This window comes from Glandiceps talaboti, chromosome 1 (genome assembly GCF_964340395.1).
Source record: "Glandiceps talaboti chromosome 1, keGlaTala1.1, whole genome shotgun sequence".
Classification (NCBI taxonomy): Eukaryota; Metazoa; Hemichordata; class Enteropneusta; family Spengelidae; genus Glandiceps; species Glandiceps talaboti.
This window is the reverse complement of record NC_135549.1, coordinates 966512-983036: the sequence shown is the minus strand read 5'-3', so window position 1 is coordinate 983036 and position 16525 is coordinate 966512. Positions and strand designations below refer to the sequence as shown.

At 36.2% G+C, this 16525-nt stretch overlaps 1 protein-coding gene across 6 annotated transcripts in view; it reads right to left on the bottom strand.

Moving 5' to 3' along the window:
* LOC144439120 (uncharacterized) overlaps positions 1-16525 on the bottom strand; it is a 44334-nt gene that overhangs the window by 25772 nt on the left and 2037 nt on the right. For 2 of the 6 annotated variants that reach the window (XM_078128389.1, XM_078128424.1), the window contains exons 1-2: positions 12671-12773; positions 3870-4012 (exon numbers count right to left, since the gene is read on the bottom strand). The gene's annotated coding sequence lies outside the window, so the exon portion shown is untranslated. Of the gene's footprint in view, positions 1-3869; positions 4013-5471; positions 5579-7719; positions 7839-8121; positions 8235-12670; positions 12774-16525 lie in introns of those variants that run through there. The other 4 variants (XM_078128402.1, XM_078128409.1, XM_078128416.1 and 1 more) reach the window with 4 other exon arrangements.

The following is a 16525-nucleotide window of genomic DNA, read 5'->3' as shown; positions in this document are numbered from 1 at the left end:
ATTTCTTCACAAATTGCGAAGAAAATAGCGCTATATATGATTATAATTTGGTCTAAGACAGGAAAGAGCAGCTTGTCGTTATAACTCAAAGAACATAAGGTCAAATTGGGGGCTATGTACTACAGAGATATCTTATAAGGTATTAGTCTTTTATTTGACAGAAACATAATATATTGATACATATTGTATACATTAGTTTACCTGCTAATACAAACAATTAGGGAATAAACTCTTGTGTTGTTGTTTTTCAGCAAAAAGACGCGGACTACGACATAATACAAGTCCCGGGGGGGGGGGGTATGACGACGACACTTTGAGACAACTTGACATAATTAGAAAATAAACTAAGTTCTACATCTTTATTATGTCTTTATCTATATTCATATAATTATAGAAACACGTAGTAAAATGAATCGATTGCAACATTATGGGTCGACTTTTGCATTACTTTACTGTAAAACGTGTGTCTTGGGGCTTGGAGGCGGTAACAGTATAATTTTCTCTTGAGCTTCTCCCGTTCCATCGTACATCCTGTTTCCCGATGGAATTCTGAGGGAAAGGAAACATAGCAACTCTCAAATCCGTGTACGTAAATCACAAAGTCGGGTTAGATTATTTGAATCAGAATGGGATTCATTGGAATGTAAATAATTGGGATCACGTCAAGCTGTCACCTGTCCGTCCTATTTCAAAGCCTTTATTCAGATCGATTTGGATTAACTTACTTTGATGGACTAGTTGTACACAAATTTCGATCGGCTTAAACGAGCCAAGACCATACGTTGCCTTGTTTGAAAAAATACAATATCAACACAACCTTGCGTTCTCTGCACTGAAAAAGGATATACCATCAAATGTTCGAAGTCGTTGTCAAATTTAAGAAAAATCAGACCATGTAGTCGAGATCTGGAAATAATTGGAGTTATATGGAATAAAATTCTAAATCTGAACAGGTTTATTTGGGGGCACAGATGACCCCCTAGTCTAGGAATAAAAGAGTTAATATAAATGTATATTTCCTTAATTACAAGTAAACTAAGTTAACCGTATATATTAGTATCGACAGCAGTCTGTCTAATCTGATGATTGGCAATCTACTAAACTAAAATTAATTCCATAACTTTTCGGGAAAAGAAATTATTCCATTCATATATATATATAGACGTGGATATTTTATCCAAAAAATATATTTATATGAACAGCTGGAGCTCTCGGGTAATCTGTCGTTGATATAAGTACGTCCTGTGTAGTCATTGTAGTGAGTTCTACTCGTACAGACTACATCAATAAAATAGAACTAATGAAGACACAAGACAGTGTCATGATTCCGCATTATAAGGACATAAAGAAGACAATGCGCGGTGATTAGCAAGGGTTTTCTTCGTTGCTAAAGATGTTAAACAGGAAAGAAAGTACGTATTTATACTCTGGACGTCTAAAGACTATTATACAAAATGATAACTGTATTACAGTCATTATCCAGTTAGACTGATTGACAAGTGGGCTTAGGAATTGGGGAAAATGAGTCCAATTATCAGAAATGTATCATTTTGACGTGATCCTTTACCTTGCTTCGTTAGAACATTGTTATAGTGTTTACTATAATAAATGCTTCCTCACAATCCAACGTCAACATCTTTATACCGTTTAGGGTACACCTAGCAGGAAACTGGCGGTTTTACAAAAAATCACCAAAGCTTCAATCACTTAAGGTGAAAATAGCGTACTAATTGTTAATGAAGCAGATAATAGCAGCACAGTCCAATGCCAATATGGCACGTTTCGGAGTTTACATGGTGAAATTAAACTGGCCGTATGAGAATTCGTGTTCTAATTAGTGTCGACGGACTTATATTTGCATTGCCGTAGGAAAGCCAATATTTCAGTTGCACTTGGGAAGAACGCGGTTAATGACCTATAGTAAATTTCAATAGACGCCATTTTTGGCCTTTTCATCGTAATTGCTTCCGATAACATTTTCTGTGAAAATGTCTGAATATTCCTGAAAAATAATACACGCATGTCTGCTTCCGGGTAGGGCAAAGAAAGGGTTTTAAAAGATTTGAGACCAATCTTGGAGATTTACATTAATTTGATACAATTACTTCTCCTCGACACACTAGAAAACACAGCATGTATGTTGAGATACTAGGAAGAGTTCACCAACATGTTCAATAAAAACATTAGTATGCAGTAAGGGTATTCCGTGTGTGTAATTTGAATTGAATGGCGTTCTCAATTCCAACAAGCTACCGTAGCAAACATTATAATATGAATTCAACCATGGCACCATGACATTTGACAGTTTATCCATCAGTTCATACACTATAAATCAATTAATGTTTGAATATGTATTTGAATTTAAGATTATGATGTCAACTAATATTTGAAGTGAAATTGGTAAATTTCACGGAGATTGTGCAACTATTTACGTTTGGTGATAATATTAAAGATTGAACATTCTCACGCTAATACATTTAGTATAACTACAACGCGAAATGTCAAATAGCTAGTGACACGAAGGTAAATTAAAGATCTCAAAACACTGTCCATAAGCAAGTATCTGTCTGCTATATGTATGTATGTATGTATGTATGTATGTATGTATGTATGTATGTATGTATGTATGTATGTATGTATGTATGTATGTATGTATGTGTGTATGTGTGTATGTGTGTATGTATGTATGTATGTATGTATGTATGTATGTATGTATGTATGTATGTATGTGTGTGTGTGTGTGTGTGTATGTATGTATGTATGTATGTATGTATGTATGTATGTATGTATGTATGTATGTATGTATGTATGCATGTCTCTGTGTGTGTATGTATGTATGTATGTATGTATGTATGTATGTATGTATGTATGTATGTATGTATGTATGTATGTGTGTATGTGTGTATGTATGTATGTATGTATGTATGTATGTATGTATGTGTGTGTGTGTGTGTGTGTGTGTGTGTGTGCATGTATCTATGTATGTATCTATGTTCTCTGTTTACATGTTTACTATTATCGAGATTGTGTCAACATACATACATACATATGTATACACAATCTCGATAATGATAGTCTGATCTGTGAGACATGTACAGACAGAATAGATTTAAGCATATATACATTTTCTTCTACTAGCATTTCAAAACATTGTTGTTTGATGCACTACTTTCTTCTATTATATAATAAATATATTCATAACTTGTACATGTCCATATATACCATTAAGTCATTCATAACTATTATTAAATACATTAATCTATTTGCCAACTGTGTGATTTTTCCAGTGGGATTTTAAATTCTAAATACTAGACCGTAGTGTGAATAAGGAAAAACACTTATTTTCCTTGAAATAAATAAATATGTGATTTGGCTCGTCGGTAGTCTTTGTCCTGCAGTTAATACGTTTGTGGCTAAATCCGAAATTCAGTTTCATTACGACATTATTTACGTACCTGGTGCCCTTTCTATCGGCAATCATATTACAGATATGGTGCATAGCTTTAAAGTTTAAGATTATTACAAATTACGCAAGGGGACTCACATTTGACATTTGCACGGTGGCGAACAAACTAAAAAGCAAAAGGGTTTAAGAACGAAAGAGCAAGAGAAATATTACAAACTTCAATTCCGTCCTTCCGCTTTCAACCCCTGCAGCGGCCCAGGGACTATATATCCAGGGATTTTTAGTTACGGATATACCAAATATTAAAGGAGCTTAAAAGCCGTTACGCTAGTAAAATGAAACCGAACTTGAAGACCTAAACCAATTTCCAACGCCAATCCCTTCTGAAATTTGAATATACTAAACGTAAAACGGCCTTGACAGCCAGACAGATTGCTAATCAGTGAAACTTTAACTTCCTTACCTTATGAACCATTTGCTTTGTATGTCTTAGCAGTTGTTGCCTGCAATAACCATTTTATATTTTCAGTCATTCAGTCACGCACAGTTAACTTTGCTTGACATCGATGGAGTGCGTGGGTTACAAGACAAAACGTTTGTGTTGATCTGCAAGAAAATTGAGAAATACAGACTCTTGAAATAACAAAACTTTACGATTGGATTGATCCCACACCCTGGAAACAACAGTCATTGAGTGTTAAAAAATATGTGCTGTATATAATATTACAATCTAATCTGTGGACTTCTAGCTAGCTGTCGCCAGACGTTATACTTGTACCCAATTCTTGCAACTCGTTAATGAATTCTGAGCACGCCCGACTTCATTTGTGTGATATATGTAATGAAATAATAAAGTTGCATAGCACATTTTGATAAGGGTTATCATTTCTATACGCAATGCTACAGTCAGGACGGGATAAGATAGTCTGCCGAACGTAAAACTTTGATACATGAGTTGTTCCAAACTCGCACAAATTAACACGGACGGAAGAACAAGTAGTTGGAATAGTATACGTACAAAAAGTGCGACAGCTGCTGCACGGCGACTTCAAGTAAAACTTACAGGTCGATAGTTGTGTTATAATTGACACGATGTGTCGACATCGGATATATATTCATTTCGTTCGTTCATTGCGTGTTAACGGATTTTGAAGACTTCACGCACATGTGTACGTTTGATTTAGCATTGTCACATAATTTATACAGCTATGATAAAAAGTGACAATAGAAAAGAAGCGACAGAAAAAAGATAACTACACCATAGCTGTACAGTATGCAGCTGTGTTGAGCAAATCATAAAATGTATACCTTGAATTATATCGAAAAAAACACACATGTTGTCATGATACATTATTTTAAAGTATATAAAATAAGAGATTACTCGAGGATTTACATATTACAATATACACGAGTATTCAACAATATACTGTATATTCAATAATACAATGTTTAGGGGACAAGACATATCTAGAGAAGTCTTAACATATCTGAGTTTGAGATGTACTTGTGTATGACGTCAGACAAGATAAAACGTCGGATACGTTATCCGCGTGTTTTTGGCATGTCCAATCCTGCTGACGACACGACTCACTGTGGTGAATGAGGGAGGGAAGTTAGCATCACAGGTGGTTGAGGGCATCATCATGTACAGTATAATAGTACCAGTCTTCAACGACTGTAATCCATGCTGCACCAGCTTGGTGCAGCTGATTTACACATGGCCTAGTCTAAATCACAGAATAGGAAGACATACATAAAAGCGTCATTTATCTAGTTCTCGCGTGCAGTATATGACAAGGGTGTGAATTCAAGCTGAGTGAGTTAGAGAGAAAGATAATGAGAGAGAGAGAGAGAGAGAGAGAGAGAGAGAGAGAGAGAGAGAGAGAGAGAGAGAGAGAGAGAGAGAGAGAGAGAGAGAGAGAGAGAGAGAGAGAGAGAGAGAGAGAGAGAGAGAGAGAGAGAGAGAGGGGAGGAGAGGAGGAAAGCGTTAATAGTTAGGTAGGTAATATATCACAGCGTAGAAGATATATTTCTAAATATCAGAAAATGACGGTTAGGTACTCACGCTATTGTGTTCATCTACATCAGACGTAAATTCGTCACAATTTCATGTTGAAAGTTGAATTATTTTTTCATATATATAGCGAGATGAAAGCCTGGCTTTGACTTGTCCATTTAACGTGACACTATGCAACATTCATACGAACACCAAACACATCGTTTCGTAATTAAAGGAACGTCGAGACTGACGATTTTGCCTGGAGTATCGCACAACGAGATCAGTACTAGGTCATACTGTCTAGCTGTGTACAGGAGCTAATGTGGACAGAAAGACTTCCCTATCACACATCGACAGTTTTATTAGCTAAGTACGCACTCCAGCAATCACGTGATCAAGCATTGCTATCTGGCTTGTATCTACTGCTCTTATTAATTGAACAACACCATAGTTGTTCGAATGTTGAATTTACATCAAAGACACCAAACAAATTTGGTGTACTAACGAGCGTACTCTAAACACATAACAAATTTACGAAGTCATAATACACGCCTTCATTTACGAGAAATATGCGTTAATATTCTGAAGAGACGAATGATAAAGGCCTATAGGATGTAGATGATATCACGATGTAATAAACATAGTATGACCCAATTCGATTAGATTAATTACAACTTGATTTCATAGATCATAGTGTTTTATTAGAATTGACGGTGTGTCTAATTGGTGAAATACTGACATTTGATTTACACGGAAACAGGTCAATCATTTTGAAGACATCGCTTAAATTATCCATTTATTCTTTGACAATGTTGTCAATACACTGTAACTTTACGGTACAAATTTATAATCTGAAATCGTGATTTTAGTCATGCGTGAAATTAAAAGTACAAAATGTTAAGTTTTGTGAACCTGGCCTATCGACATGTAAGCTTAGAGCAAGTGGTGTTCATACTGCTATAGTGTGTGCATGGAGCAAGTGGTGTTCATACTGCTATAGTGTGTGCATGGATCATCGCGAGCATTTACTTGAATTTAAAATAATATCAAAACAAAACACTATATAATGGCACATAGACCTGGTCTGTATGATTCCCTCGTAAAATGTAAGCCTGTAAAATGACCCATTTCTACTACGGAGAGACAATTATCAACAGACGAATCGTGTTTGACATATGATATTTCTACTATTTACCTCTGAAAGGAGTGGCGATAATTGAGTGTAGCCCTCACTTCACCCAATCTAATATGTATAGTTTATATAGAGCTCGTGATACGAAAAGATAACGTATCTTTACGTGTGCAACAAAGTGCTGGCAAACCCTCCGAGGTGTTTTATAATGACATTCGTTCTTTCAAGCCTAGGTTATATCTTTAAAACGTATCAAGTTGATTTGGACTGAGTGCGAGGCTATGCTGTCTTTATCCTGCTATCTACATCATATACATTGTAAATGAACTGAGTACACAATGAATGCAGGTATTACACAACGAATCCTCCATCAGTAATGGTAATCCGGTTCCATTGCGTCAAATACCGAATGTTCTCAATATTTTATCCTTTCGTCCGTTATATGTGAATGTACTGTTACGAAAAAACCCCACACCGTTCATTTCATCCGTCAAGTAATCAGGACCGTATCATCAACCTTTGGGGAACATATCATGTAAATGGGTTGTCAAAAATAACAATGCGTGGATAAGTTCGTCAAATTAATCCTCGATTGCCATTGGGCTTTACATGGGATTTTTCAGTCTATGAGTTCACATCTGCCTCTGTTGACGTTGATAACGATGATATTTGATCGTGGTCGGTTTATTCTGTTGTATTTTTAGAGCGTGTGCAGTTAAGGAACCTTGGTAAAAGAGACACAACCTAATATTCCAACGATGGCCACAGCTAAAAACACACTCTCCTACATCAACAATTTGTGGATTCGAATAACACGCCCACGTTGTACATAAGAACGACTGGATTCGTTACCCTAAGGAATACACCTGAACTACCATTTTATTGTGTTGTACCTTTATTCATTTCACATGACCTTTCCGACAAACAGGGATGCGACATCCTGAGAATGGAACACTGGTAAAGACAGGGTAAAGATGCCCTAAACAAAACAGGTAGCTTGTGGTTGCCATAGAAACACGCATCGGAATAGATATACATTACAGTGTTCGTGTATTTGTGGTGAAGAAAATGAAATTATAACATTGATTATGAGAAGATATAACAATACTGTGATAAATTTTAAAAAACATGGCCTTCACATATTTTCTTGATTTCTAATATGCAAGAATCGAGATTCCCTACCTTTACATGTTGAATTCACCACAGGTCATTCATATACAAGGCTGTTTAGTGGTAAGCTACGCACGATAATATTGATGAGGACACTCACAATGACTGCGGCGAAGAAGTTGAAATGCACGGCTTGTGTTATGATTTCATTTTGTAACGTTCAAACAGGATGAAACAACAAAATCACCGCGATCCATCAAATCGACTTTTTACAGCGAAGTCACTCTATATTGCAGGGACGAGATTTCGAGGATTATTACACGACACGTATGTGTTGTCGCGACTACTGGACGGATTCTTCATGAACAGACAACATGTAGAGATAATGATATGCACTAGATGGTACAAGGCTTCGGAAACTACAAACTGTCCATGAACTGTCAGAATTGTGGGCACACCGTCGTCATTACTTACCAAGTAGAAGTCCGTGACTTCAGTTATTCGTAGTGAATACACACACACACATATAGAAACTCGTTATATCACTACTACGTCAGTCTCTACAGACGACGACCGTGTCACCGTGAGAGGCGGTGTAAATGTGCCAGTAGATGCTTTAAAACGTTAAACTTCGTCGTCTTACAATTAAAGTTTTCTCACACTGCGCAGATGACAAATTTATCAATGTCTACCTATGGTTGTTTTAGCATCTCTTAAACTCAATTGTCCGAAACTTCAGTCCTACACGTTTTAGCTGTCATAATTAATGCATCAAGGAAGAAGCTGGTGAAAATACCATAATAGCCTGAAATTGTATCGCTATCACCGTTTACAGGTCATGAACCCCATTGATTAATTAAAGGACATCGACTGTGACAAACTAAAACATGTATGCATTGACATGCAAGAAAACAGGAGATAAATTTCACCCTCTTTATATAAAGATCTATAAACTACCAGACTGTAACTGAGTATACCTTTCTAAACAATGCGCATTGTATACGGTACAGACTAGACTGTGAGTGCGTAACTATATCTTCATAATTAAACACTTGACATTGTATACGGACGTGACCATGACTACATATACTATCATATTCAGTGTAATTTAAAGAAGAGATATTTCTGATATATAAATGGTATTGCATTTTGAACAATGTCTTTATGTTACATGTAAGGAATAAAGCATAATGTTTGAAAGTTTAGTATTTAGATCACTATCAACGTTATTTCTTTGTTGTACCATGGACTAAAATACTAAATAACATTCACGTAGTCGATTTGCAGAATTTGCCATTTTGTCGACGGCGACAAGCTTGCAAATTTCTTGCCGTATCCAGCACCCAATCTGATTGCTTTATTACTTAGAACAAATTATGCAGAATAAACCTTCAAGACTAATATAAAGGAACTGGTTTTACACATATTTGATAGGCGCCAGGGACTCTTCTAAATTGCAGAAAAGGTTCACGGTTATGCATGGCAACAAATGTGCATGACAAAATAATTACAACCTTCCCGCTCTTTTTATCCGGTATTTTTCACAATTGAGGATGCCTCGGGCTCAGGATCTACATTTATCTTGTATGAAAGACTCAACATCAAGTTTTGAAGATGACTAACTGTATTAAAGTAATATCGTGACAACCAGATTACGTCATTACCTATCAGATCACGTTTCAGTCCTATTTCTCTTTTATCATCAAAGACGCTCAATGAAATGAACTTGTGTGGTATGAAACGATTCAAAGACATTAATTCTTTAATATGTCTTCAGTGACAAAGAAACATGACAAATGATTGCACCGATGAAACTAAAAGTTAACTTTGTTGATAAACTTATACAAGAAACGAAATTTGGTACGGGAAAATTAGCCTACCTGTAGACTAGAAGGACAGTTAGGATAGCCGAAATTATAGTGTAATGCGTTAGTACTTCAAATCTACAGGTAAGCTACGGGAAAGCATGAATGTATGTTGAAGGACATCTTTTGCAAGAAATATACTGTCACGTATACACAAATACATTGTATGCGGGTATTTCGCTAATTAATGTGTACCCTTGTATTATCCTATCGAGTTTTAGGATGTTGTTGTATTCGGATGCAAGACACATGATCTGTACGTTTTACAGGATGATTTTATATGTTTTCGTAACAAGACACAAAGACTGTAGCTGGAATTAAAGTAATGAAGGTCTAAATATAGACGCTTGTGGGAGTTAAACCAAATCGCTCAGCGACATAATCTGACGCGGATAAATGTCGAACAGGGCACAGCGGTGTATAGACAAGCTATTGTTACGTTAGTAATGTATAATATAGTAGATTGGGACTGATTGCCCACGTCACGTTCAAGATAAAGTTAGATTAATAATTGAAGCCAAAACCAACAGTTCATCATGTATTAAGTATTTAACTAATCTCAACTTTCTTTGATACACAATAAGCATGACAGGACCGAATACAAGGGCATCTGACGGAATAAAGCAAATACGTGGACACCCCTTTTTAAGGGAAGGGAAGGGAAGGGAAGATTATGTCATATTTGTCATTTGCATAATTGATGTTTTTCAGTATTTAGGATATATCTTAATATACATCAACCATAATAAAGCACACATTTCCTATAAAGCCAGTTGCCATAGTAAGTAATTTGCTTAATTAATTATTTTTTGGTAATTAGGCTACATCTTATAAAAGTATGCAACGTCAAATTTCATATAGTTTCCTATAATTAATTTTATTGTCCAATTAAGGGATACATCATGTCTGATAGCTCAGAATTTTCTATTCGAAAATTGTTGTGTAGGAACAACATTTATAGTTTGTTTGACACGAAATATGCTGAACACAAGGGTATTCCATTTGATTGAGATGGAATATACCAAATACAAGGATATCTCATTTGCTTGATATGGACTGTACAGAATATCTGGATATCCCATTTGTTTGATATGGACTGTACAGGGTATCTCATTTGTTTGATATGGAGTAGAGCAAATACATGGATATCCACTTGTTGTTAAAGAAATGAAACCTATTAGGCAGACAAAATGCACGTTTGGATACGAATGTATCAAATTCAATCATAACCAATCTAGCAATGTATAATAAGAAAATCTAGCAATGTACCATGTACCATAAGACAATAATAAACTTTATTTGAACACGTCGAAAACCTCTCATCAAGAATTAATTGCGTGATTTGAAAATTACACTTTGCAAGATTGTGACCACGAATCGATAGTAGTATGTAATACTTACATAACCTTTTGACACTAGATATCCATGTGGGGATATTATTCACGAGATCGTTTCAATAGAAATACATCGCATGGAAAACACTTCCATTTGTTTGTCAACTCGTCAATTTGATATGCTTGTAAGGTGTGTGAAATATAAATTGGTTTTCACTTGAATCGCCCCAAGCTATTTCTTGCACAAAGAGTATGTGATCACAGTAAACTGAAATATATAGCTTTAAGTTTTCCTTGTCTGTGGTTTATAATATGAAGAAATTAAGTTGTGATCCGACCCAAGGAAAAAACGGCCATATTGAATAATATATAGAATATGACCTTTCTAAAACATTATTTCGTGAATTGACCACTTTATATAGTTTTCACAGGGTGAGGATATCACCACATGGACAGGGTGAGGATATCACCACATGGACAGGGTGAGGATATCACCACATGGACAGAGTGAGGATATCACCACATGGACAGGGTGAGGATATCACCACATGGACAGGGTGAGGATATCACCACATGGACAGGGTGAGGATATCACCACATGGACAGGGTGAGGATATCACCACATGGACAGGGTGAGGATATCACCACATGGACAGAGTGAGGATATCACCACATGGACAGGGTGAGGATATCACCACATGGACAGGGTGAGGATATCACCACATGGACAGGGTGAGGATATCACCACATGGACAGGGTGAGGATATCACCACATGGACAGGGTGAGGATATCACCACATGGACAGGGTGAGGATATCACCACATGGACAGGGTGAGGATATCACCACATGGACAGAGTGAGGATATCACCACATGGACAGGGTGAGGATATCACTGAGCTTGATACTTGTGGCGACTTCATCAATACATGGGATAATCTAACTCATGTGTGCACGTCTCTCATATATTAATTACAATACATGAGTTCTCAGTACACAGTCGATTAGTAGGACAATACTTGCGATCGATCTTTTATAAAATGGGTACATTGTTAACGTACATGACTACAGTTTTCATAACGATTGATATATTCATCTGGCGATGCTACACTAAATACATCGATAGTTTTTGTGAATTTGCTGACCAAACAATGAGATATTAACGTTCATATGAATGTTCAAATAACTCTCGTTGGCTTGACTCGTTTGTGGATCGAGTCTTAAAATAATTTATATTTGAATATATAGGCCTAAAGTGATAAAATACACAATTCTTCACTGTGTAAATAAACTTTCCACATCAATATTTCGAACGTAAAAAACGCGCTAAAGACAGATAATGTTGCTTTAGTTTGAATGGTGAAAAAATAGTGAAAATCTGTATGCAACCCATCACAGAAAATACAATTTCCTGGGCGATACAGCGAGACCAACCTTTGACCTTTCAAATATGACAATCAGCATGCGCAATGGCTGGTCTATTTCACCATTTAATGAAGTTGCAAACCATTCTTCATTCTTCGTAATATCCACGACAACAACAAGAGCAAAGGTCTCCCAATGTAAGTGAACTCAAAGATTCCCAAGCAACTGAAACCCAACTATTATTTTGTACGTTTTCGGCAAGTAATTGAACATCATCAAGTATTTTAAAACACACAAAAAAACCCCCAAAAAACAAACACAGTCCAATAGATAGGCTAGCGGAGAAGATCAGCGAACAAATAAACGAAATACACGGAATAATTGAAAACTTAATACATATACCAAACCGCTATTATGAATTACTTTCAATTTCAAATAAAAAGGCAAATTATTTACCCACCAGTACATGTATTCTTACGTCACGATTTCCGCCCACGCGACCGACAGATCGGCAGTTTTTACAGACGTGCAGACTTCGTCCGTACAGCCAGACTGCATTCAACGGTTTGTGTTCCGGGGTGAATTTGGATGACGTAGAAGTCCATTAGATGCACAGCACGTCGATTCATTAATTGGTCATCTAGCAGATGTTCGATTTCATTAACCAATTACAGAGTTAGGTGTTGTACGTTTTGAAAAGCTGGTTTACACCTGTTTTAAACGCTCTTTTTTAATACCCGACTATACTGGTAGTCGACAGCATTGGATTCAGTTACTCTGAAACAGGAAATTGGTCGTTTTATCAGTCTTGAGCTGACGCAAGGCTCTGAATACTAGCCAAGAACTAATCAGGCTGTGGCAAGGGATAATCCGTTAATCCGACCATCTATCACTTGAACTATCAACAGCATGTGATCAAACCAGGGTGTTATCAATGTATAATGACAACAGCGATGAGAATAATACTTACACGCATAAAACCATTACACCTTAATTAAATGTCTGCAAAACCCTGCCGTAATAAAGTCTGCTTTTCAATTTAAGTTAACGTCGACGTCTTCTCTTAGTGATCATCTCATCAACATAGCTGTACTGTGCTGATTACTTGCATCTGGCATGTGGTCATGATTGGCTTCTGATGACTGAACGCAGAAATTATTCCAGAATCGGATTAAAAAGATCTGGACCGTAAAAAATTGCATTGCACTCGGTGTATCTGAATATTGCAGATGAGGCTATCCCCACACAAATAGCATAGTAAACGATTTTGATGGTGCTGTACAGGGTCCACAGATGAATATGGGTTTAGCAAGGCCGACTGTAGACGCGTGTGTTCATTTTACATATCACTTTCTACCGTGTTCAAATTATCAAGTCGCGTCTGGAATAGAGATAGACACATACACGAAAGGTGCGAAAAGGTCACTCGAAGAGAATATGAATGTGGCTATCGATTGCAATAACATCTACTATTGCAAGCTTTCAACGTGTCCTAACTGGTGATAGGACAATCGAAATCACACTATGATCGGCAAAGATAAACAGATTTCACGACTCATAAAGCTGTGTTCATTGCACACAAAAGTAATGGATCCGATGCAATGTATGTATGTTCGTCTTATGAAATGGATTCTACCTCTATCCCCCATCCATCGGTAAATCTATCTAAATGCTAAACAAATCTCGATTTGGAAAGCGCCTACATATTCGGTAATCTCTCATTCCAGTAGGCATATTTTGATAAAATAATTCCCTAAACACTGGCCTGAATTTACTACACCTGTCGACCCAATCACTATAAAACGTAAAATGGGATTTAGAGATACGTGTATCGCAAATTAAACTTTTCTGAATATTCTCAAAAAGGTAGACAATAAATATGCCATTTGGTCGTATCCAAGATACATTAGTGTATAAACGTGATGTGGACTATAAAATTCCACTTTGAAAAATTAAATATTGTGGTCAAGTGCTTACTGTGTTAGTATCTGAAGTTCTAAAATATGTACATTGTATCTGAGTAGAATGCAGACAGTGTTTTCCCATCAACTATTTATCAGTCGACGTCATAAGTAGATATAATCATAATAATTATTAGTCTATAGAAAGTATAACATTGTGCATTCCTAGTCGAAACTAACATTCTTAATTTTTCTTTAAAAGAAAATTATTTTGAAAAAAATAAAACAAAGATGCCCCAAAAACTTTACAAATATCTGTTTTGATACAGAAAGGGTTATGAGTTTCACCCGCAATCTCACAAATCAACAACCACTTTTTGGAATAGCAAAAAATGGCAAAAGTTAAGGTGCACAATGTTTGTTATTGTACGAACAATAACAAACTTTTTACACAGTTTGTAGCTGTTGCAATGTATTGAGTTACAAACACAGATTTGGTCTATGTTGTTCCACAGTGATTTTTCAAGTAGGAAGCCATTATAAAATTGTTTTATGATTTAAAAATCCACAATAAATATACAATCCTCATCCATATGGCCACATTAAGAATGTTGGTTTCCATGGAAATTGATCTCCGAGGTGCATTCTCCCTTAAAACTCAATATTCCCTATAAAAATACATTTACTGTCTTTAACAGTTTAGCTTTGTATTCTAGAGAATAATCTAACATAAACGTGGCTATCAAGCCATGAAAGCATTTTATCCATTGCATTATTATGCAACTTTTGTTCAAATACTATTTAGAAATTAATTTAATTTTCATAAACAGGCCACCCTTCATTGTTACTGTTTATTGATCATCATCAAATATGTTTTAGATTACCACCTTTTAGAAACAAAATTATCTTTAAAAAAAAATCTCACTCTTTTATTGAGCTCTGATTTTTTCTTGCAAAAGAAGCCTCGTATAGTTTTGTGAAAGAACAATGGCAGAGTATTAGGTTTGGAGTATTAGAGCTGATTGGGTATTGGTTTTACACTCAATGTGTCATTACTATGACAACAAACTTAACAAGTATCAATGTACATGCCATCGACTCTCATCCATCAAGGCATCTACTGAATAGCAGTTTCAAAAACCACATCTCGATACTTCAAGTATACATTTCTACAGTGGTCTCTAAATTGCCATTGCTGTGAGTGACTGACTGACTGACTGACTGCATTTGTAATACATGGTTCTAATCATCGTCGCAAACCATGGCCTGTTTTATGGCACCGTTCTTAATGAGCCATCCCACTGGTTTATTTCGAGGTGTAGTGGAAGAAATAACAGCTCTGGTTTGTGAGAATGGGTTCTAATGTAATTCTGTGGTGTATTCTAAATGTGCTGTTATCCATTTGTAATTGAGACATCATATAGGTGTTTTTCTCAAATTTCCGTGTGGTGGTATTCTCCATTCATCAAGTAGGTGCCTGGTAAACCTAGCACCAAACAGTACCTGGTAAACCTAGCACCAAACAGTACTTGGTGAAGTTAGCACCAAACAGTACCTGGTAAACCAAGCACCAAACAGTGCCTGGTAAACCTAGCACAAAACAGTACCTGGTGAAGTTAGCACCAAACAGTACCTGGTGAAGTTAGCACCAAACAGTACCTGGTAAACCTAGCAAAAAACAGTACCTGGTAAACCTAGCACCAAACAGTACCTGGTAAACCTAGCACCAAACAGTACCTGGTAAACCTTGCACCAATCAGTACCTGGTGAAGTTAGCACCAAACAGTACCTGGTAAACCTAGCACCAAACAGTACCATGTACATGTTGTACACCATATTAGATGTCAAATAATTGGGTGGTTATTTGACCATAAACGTTGATTTCCTATGCAACATATTCATTTTCCAAAGAACAGGGTAACAATGAAATTGTAACAATCAATATAGAATTTGTGCATCTCTTGATGGGTATACAACATGGGGATAACCATCCTTGTTTTTATCTTTACAATATACATCATCATTTGGCTGTTTCTATAGGCGTGGTCATATTTGCACTCATGTTTTATTTATTTGTAATCATGTTTTATTCATTTGCTCACCCAATGAAGCATTCTCTTTGCAAAATATAAAGGCATTTGGCTGTTACTAAGGGCATGGTCATGGTTGCTAGGGCTATTTGTGTCATGTCATGTTATGTCATGTCATGAACAACATGTGCAGAGTAACATCTCTGAAACATCTTCACCAATTTCTGCCCTATCTACCTAGAGGTTTTAAAGATAACTTTTTAAAATTAAATTCACATATTTATTCCTAATTTGCATATCAATAATGGCATCATCATGACATGCCCACAATGTGAAGCACTTCAAAAGGTTCAATCTGATTGGTTGGAAACAAGTTCATCTGTT